A 7,949-nucleotide genomic window follows, 5' to 3' on the forward strand; every position below is an offset into this window, starting at 1 on the left:
GATTGCTTGGTAATGAAAGAGCCAAATACCACACACTACAGGAGCTTTGGGTTGGTCACCTGTGCCTGTGGGGTGCGAGCAGACACAGTCATGAGTGCAAGGCCACACAAGGTGGACAGCAATGTTGTAGAAACAAACAGGTCTCTAGAGAAGATTTCAAAGACCAGGTGCCCAGTTACCTATAAAAAAGTGGCGCTGCAGAAGACACAAACGTCATGTAAGAGATGAGTTTGAGCGGTATAGGAAGATTGAGAGGAGTGAAATCATTAATGACTAGGGCAGGGACAAGAAGAGAGGCTTTGCTTGTGTCACCTTTGGCGACCATAACTCCATGAATAAGACTGTCACTCAGAAATACCACGCTGTGAATAGCCATAACTGTGAAGTAAGGAGAACCCTGGGTAAGCAAGAAATGGCTAATGCCTCATCCAAAAGTGGTTCTGAAAACTTTGGTATGATTGTGGAGGTGGTTTTAGAGGGAATGACAACTTTGGTCATGGAGGAAAATTCAGTGGTTGTAATGGCTTTGGTGGCAGCAATGGTGATGGTAGATATAATGGCAATCATGGATGGGTAATGATGGAAGCAGGTTTGGAGGTGATGGAAGCTACAGTGACTTTGGCAATGACAACGATCAAATTCTGGACCCATGGAGGGAGAAAACTTCGGAGGCAGAAGCTCTGGTCCCTATGGTGGTATAGGCCAATACTTTGCCAAACCATGAAACCAAGGTGGTTATGGGTGTTCCAGCAATAGCAGTAGTCATGGCAATGGCAGAAAATTTTAATCACTTCCAAGAGAAAATAAAAAAGCTCATCAGAAGAGAAGTGACAGAGAAGCTTCAGGTTACAACAGGTTTGTGAACTCACCCAACCACAGTGGCAGTACCTAACTGCTACAAGAAGTTTTTTAGAAAACACTCTTATAGCCAAAAAGATAAAAATGAGAAAAAACAAGGACTGTATTTGTGACTGTCTGTAAAAGAAGTATTTCAGTTTTTGTTCTGTGGACAGTGCAAAGTATTCCAACAAAAGTATTTAATGTAGAGCTGTGGGGTTTTGTTGTTGTTGTTCACATGTTGTTGATTGCTAAATATAATACCTGGGGTGCCAAACAAATGTATACACATTTTACAAGATGTTATCTATGTATTACTTTCAAAGTTGAGTTACGGTAGCAATGAGTAGTATGACTCATGCTCAAAAGATGACGTTAATCAAATGAATGCTAGCATCACCATGTGACAGGCAGGACAATCAAAGAAAATGACAGAAGCACATTTGTCATTGGAGGAGCACAAGACCATTTTGAGGTGGTATTCGAAATTCGAGAACATTGTGGAAGTACAATGACAAGAAGATGTGAGTAGGCAACAGAACTTCCAACATGCCTAACAATTGCACACATTCATGGTAAGTTTGAGATGCATGGTACTGTGTGTGCGATATGAACAAGAGAAGATCCGGAAGCCTTGCACAGGAACAAGTCCTGCTTTTCTGCTGTGGTGCTGGAACAGTTTACATGCTCGCCAGAGTCTACCAAACAACGTACACCATAGTCAGAAGTGTCTGGATGCTGATGGTAACCACTTTGAGCACCTCTTGTAATTGCAGAAGTCAAACGTGACTTGTATTCATCTTTTGTTATTAGTATATATTGAGTATGAAAATTTTAACACAGTTTTTTGGCATCCCCTGTAGTTTGATCATGATGCTGATTAAACGTGTCTTAAAAAACTCAGTGGTAAACAGATAAATAGACACAGCTAAAGAGAAATTTGGTGAAGTAGAAGGCAGATACAAGGAAATTACTCGGAATACAGCCCAAGATGTAAGGAAATGGAAAATATGAAGAGTTAAGAGACATAGATGGTAGAATAAATAGATCCATCATACATATTACAATAGGAATTCCAGAAAGAAAGAAGAAAGAAAATGAGAAAGATAAACATTTTTCAGAATGAGTGGAAAATATAACCTTCAGTTTCAAGAAGTACAAGTTCCAAGTAGGATAAACAAAGTAAATCCACCTATTGCCGAGAAAGTGCAGAGAGTAAAAGAAAAAGAGAAGATATAAAAAGCTACCAGAGAGAAAAGATAAGTTACCCACAAAAGAAAATATCAGATCAGAAGCAGATTTTTCCAAAGCAATGATGGAAACAAGAAGGTAATAGAATAATATTTCTAAAACCCTGAAAGAAAATAAATACCAATATATAGCGCTATATTCAGCTGAACAAAGCTGAAATAAAGACCTTTTCAGACAAAATCTACCAAGAGCAGACCCTATCTACAGGAACTTCAGGATAAAAGAAATATATTCCAAAGGAATTCAAGAGGGAATGATAAGCAAAGAAATTTATACACATGCAATAAAATTTGCAATACTACATATGTAAAAGTAACTAGTAATTACTAATTTCTGATAATAAAACAAAATGAAATAAAGTATTGGCAACAATATCAAGATAGCAGGGAAGAAATATTAATAGTAGAAATATTAATCAACATTAGACATTGTTAAGTAAACATGTTAAAAATTTAAGGATAACAATTAAAACAAAAATAACAATTTCCTATTAAGTCAACAGATAAAAAATTTTTAAACTCTTAATCTAAAAGGAGAATAGATTTGTAGGTGTGGATGTGGGGAGGCCTTAGACCAAAAGTAAGGAAATCGGTTAGAATTCTATTGCTTATAAGAGCAATTAAAATACTTAGGCATAAATAATAATGACTGTGCAGAACTGCAAGAAAAACCTATAAAACTTTAGTAATGGAAATGACATATTTGAACAAATGGAGAGAGTACCATAAAAAGGCCTAATATTGTAAAATGTAACTTTTTACTAAAATTAGCCTATAAAGCTACAATTCCAGTACAAGACGAGCCAAGGATGATCATGATTGTTTCCATGAGGCAGGCTCTCTCCTTCCCTCCCTTTCCCTGAACCAATTTCCCTCCTCATTTTTCACTCTGGATTCAACTATGGAGTATCAGGCATGCAGCAAGTATTCAATATATCAATATTTTTTAAATGAATGAATGAATGAACGAATGATTCAACTGTTCTGCAAGCAATTCTGCTTTACTTTTTCAGGAAAAATTCCCATCATGCATGGCACACAATACATAATCAAAATAATACCTAACTTTGAATCTCTGCATAAATATGCAAACCAGCCTCTTGCCAGGGACATTTTGTACACTGATTACAATTGGAAAATTATTGTAAATATTTTCCTTAGAGACACAACTAGATGACAATATTGACTTCTTAGTATTATTCTGATGAAAAATAACCCACACTAATTAAAATATAAGAACAGAAGACCCCTAAGTATTAATTAAATACTTTCTATAATAAACTCTTCTTAAAGTCAACAAAACTCTGATTTTATGTAGTTATTTCAGTAGCTCCGTATCTGTCATGTGGCTCAGGAAGAGTCTTCAAGTAAATCATATACATACAGAGGGTGCCAAAAAATGTATACACAGTTTAAAAAAGAAAAAAACTGTATTAAAATTGTAATACAATGAATGACAGTAGCATTCATTTGATTAACATCATCTTTTGAGCGAACGTCATACTACACATTGCTACCATAATTCAATTCAACTTCAAAAAGTAATACGTAGATAACATCTCTTAAAATGTGTACATTTTTTGGCACCCCTAGTATATACGAAGGTTTGACAATTAAGTACATGAACTAGTTGTAATGATGTTGCTAACTTTTTTGTTGTTGTTAAGAATCCGTACCAACTAGACAAACAGTTAATCAAGTTTTTACTATTTGGAAGTGCTAAAAAAAGGCTGCATGAAAAAGTTAGACGACCTGAACTTTTCACAAACAATTCATGGCTCTTGCATCACAACAATGCACCAGCTCACACGGCACTGTCTGTGAGGGAGTTTTTAGCCAGTAAATAAATAAATGTATTGGAACACCCTCCCTACTCACCTGATCTGGCCCTCAATGACTTCTTTCTTTACCCGAAGAGAAAGGAAATATTGAAAGGAAGACAGTTTGATGACATACAGGACATCAAGGGTAATATGATGAGAACTCTGATGGCCATTCCAGAAAAAAATTTCCAAAATTGCTTTGAAGGGTGGACTAGGTGCTGGCATCAGTGCATAGTTTCCCAAGGGGAGTACTTCGAAGGTGACCATAGTGATATTCAGCAGTGAGCTATGTAGCACTTTTTCTAGGATGAGTTCACGATCTTAAGTGTCAGACCTCATATAATGACCCACTATGAAATCATCAGAAATTCACACTCCAATAAATTTGCTATCAATGATCAAAAAGATCTCAAAGGCCAAATAGTCTCTGAGACCTGGCTGTCTTGAAATACATAAATATTAGTATGTTTCTAAGAATTCCATCCCTCAAACTGTCTGTACTCCCACTACAAAATGAATAACTAGAGCTTGAAACCTAGTATAAATGGTATACCCTTCTTCACCAGCTCAACGACATTTTCACCAATTTATTGCTTTATTCATCCATGAATCCAGATTAGCAAAAATTCAGGATTCTTCTTTTAGAGCTCCCACTTCAGACTCCCAGGGGCTCACTGAACCCAAGTTGGTCAGTGCTTCCAAATAGCCCAACTGGAAAGTGTCTTTGATCCACAGGCAGTATCGCTTCTGTGGCTTTTATAGGTAGGGTGGCATCACTGAGCACTAGGAGTTACGAGTCAAGCTCAGGGACGAGGTGGTACCCTGCTGGGCCAGGTCCCCGCCCGACCCAAAGCTTGGGCTCCAAGGGTATAGCTCTTTCTCTTTTCACTCACATATTCAGTCTTTGTTCTCAAAGAGTGACAACACATCTTGGTTGCAAGGTCCAGAGGTTCCTCAGCCACTTGGCTGGAAACTCTGTTTTTGTCCAGCCTGTGTCACCAGCAAATTCTCTCATAAGGAATTCTCTTTGGAATCCTCTCATGCTAGCAGATCTATTTTAGGACCACACTCTTAAAAACAGGTTTTTCTATTTCAGCTCTGTGGAAGAAGAGCCTGGGGTCTCACACTCATTCCCTACCAGAAGTCTCCAGGGCTTGTTTTGCAAACTAATCAGCCACAAGGATTTTTTAAAAGATTCTGTTGTATGTTCTCCCTGGGGCAAGGAGAGAGTTTAGTGCCCTTATATTAGCATAAGTAAGACTGGGCACACAAATGATTCCCCTCATAATGAAATTCTCCTCCAAACTAATTTGTGTCTTCATTTCTATTCCTGGCAGTTACAGTACCCAGACCACTAGCTTGGTCCCTTTGCTTTCAGGTAAAACGTGGTCAGTTGGAGTAGGCCACGCCTCCTCCCGTGACGACTTTTCCTTCACTTCGCCTCCTTGCTTCCAGGCCACAGCCTTCCTAAACTTGAGTTTGTCAGTCCTCTAGGTGTGAATTTTATATTAAATATATTGTTTCTAGGTACAAATGACCCTTTTTATACATAAACCAACCTTCCCTTAAGGCCTCAGGGAAGAATAAGCAACCTGTTTCAACACTGCGTTGAACTGTACAAGCAGAGTTCCACTGTGTTTTTTTTGTAATTTTTTATTTTTCAGTTACAGTTGACATACAATATTATATTAGTTTCAGGTGTACAACATAGTGATTAGACATTTATAGAACTTAGGAAGTGATCATCCTGACTAGTCTAGTACCTGTTGGCTCCATACATAGTTATTACAATATTACTGACTGTATTCCTTATGCTGTACCCTACATCCCCATGACTACTTTGTAACTACCAATTTGTACCTCTTAATCCCTTCCCATTTTTTTACCCATACCCCCAATCGCCGTCTCATCTGGCAACCATCAACATGTTCTCTGTATCTATGAGTGTGTTTCTGCTTTGTTTGCTTGTTTTTTTTAATTCCACATATAAGTAAAATCATATGGTATTTGTCTGTCTCTGTCTGACTTATTTCACTCAGCCTAATACCCTGTTGGTCCATCTATGTTGTTGCAGATGGTAGGATTTTCTTCTTTTTTATGGCTGAGTAATATTCCATTGTACATATGTACCACTTCTTCTTTATCCAATCATCTATTGATGGACACTCAGGTTGCTTCCACAAATGGCCATTGTAAACGCTGCTGCAGTAAACAATTGGATGCACAGGTCCCTTTGTAGTAGTGTTTGGGTTTCTTCAGACAAATACCCAGAAGTGGTATTACTGGGTCCTTCTTTGTCTCTAGCTATAGGCCTTGTTTTAAAGTCTGTTTTGTCTGGTGCCACCCGCATTTTTTTTTTTTTTTTCATTTTTATGAAATATATTTTTCCCATCATTTATTTTCAGTCGGTGTGTATCTTTTGATCTGAAGCGAGTCTCTTGTAGGCAGCATTTGTAAGGGTCTGTTTTCTTATCCATGTCCTACTTTATTTCTATTGACTGGAGCATTTAATCCATTTACATTTAAAGTAATTGTTTATAGATATGTAGTTATTGCCATTTTATTATTCATATTTTTTTTATCTTTTTTTTCTTCTTAAAGAAGTCCTTTTAACATTTCTTGTAATACTGGTTTGGTGGTGACTAATTCCTTTAACTTTTTCATCTCTGGGAAGCTCTTTATCTGTCCTTTGATTCTAAATGACAGCCTTGCTGGGAAGAGTAATATTAGCCGTGGGTCCTTGCTTTTCATTATTTTGAATATCTTGTGCCAATCCCTTCTGTCTGCAAAGTTTCTGTCTAGAAATCAGCTGACAGTCTTATGTGAGCTCCCTTGTAGGTATTAACTGCTTTTTTTTCTTTTTCTTGCTGCTTTTAATACTCTCCATCTTTAACCTTTGGCATTTTAATTATGATGTGTCTTTGTTTTGGCCTGTTTGGGTTCATCTTATTTGGGACTCTGTACTTCCTGGGCTTATATGTCTATTTCCTTCTTAGGTTAGGGAAGTTTTCCATCATTATTTCTTCAACTAGGTTTCCAAATCCTTCCTCTCTCTCTTCTCTGTCTGGTACCCCTATGATGTGAATGTTGGTATATTTGTTATTTTCACAGACGCCCCTTAAATTATTGTCATTCTTGTGAATTTTTTTTCTTCTGTTCTGATTGGGTCTTTTCTGCTCCTTATCTTCCAAATCGCTCATTTGATCCTCTGCTTCGTATAACCTGTTGATTTCCTCTAAGGTATTCTTTATTTCAGTTATTGTAGTCTTTATTTCTGGCTGGTTCTGTTTTTGTGTTTTCTATCTTCATTTTCATGTTTCCTATCTCTTTGTTGAAGTTCTCCCTGAGATCACTGAGCATCCTTATAGTCAGTGTTTTGAACTCTCCATCTGGTAGATTGCTTGTCTCCATTTTGTTTAGTTCTTTTTCTGGAGCTTTGTCTTATTCTTTCACTTGGGACATGTTTCTTTGTATCCCATTTTGGCTGCCTCCCTGTGTTTGTTTCTATGCATTAGGTAGAGCTGCTACATCTCCCAGCCTTGGCAGAGTGGCTTTATGTAGTAAGTGTCCTGTAGGACCCAGTGGCAATCTCCCAGGTCACCTGAACTGGGTGCTACAGGTATGTCCCTTTTGTGGGTTGCATGTGCCCTCTTGTTGTAGTTGAGCTTTGGTCACTGTTTCCATGTCAGTGGGAGGGATTGAATCTCAGGCTTATTGGCTGTGACTACAGTGGAAGAGCTGCTGTGCAGGGGCTGACCCTACAGAGCAGGATTCCCTTTAGCAGGGCTCTGGTGCCTGCCCAGTGTGCCCTTTGGGTGTGTCACTTGTGGAAGTGGTTATGTGGTGCTCTGGTTTGGGCTGAAGCTGGCCAGCAGGTGTGTTGCTTTGGGGGCTCCTTGGAAGGGCCTCTGTTGCAGATCATGTTCAGCTGATGATTATGCCTTGTCAGGGCTACTTTGTATGCGATACAAAGTGATCTGCAGATGGTTGCCACCTGCACTGGGCTTGGAGGTGCTTAGGAGAGGCTAATCTGTGAAAG

This window comes from Rhinolophus sinicus, linkage group LG11 (genome assembly GCF_036562045.2).
Source record: "Rhinolophus sinicus isolate RSC01 linkage group LG11, ASM3656204v1, whole genome shotgun sequence".
In the NCBI taxonomy this organism is placed as follows: domain Eukaryota; kingdom Metazoa; phylum Chordata; class Mammalia; order Chiroptera; family Rhinolophidae; genus Rhinolophus; species Rhinolophus sinicus.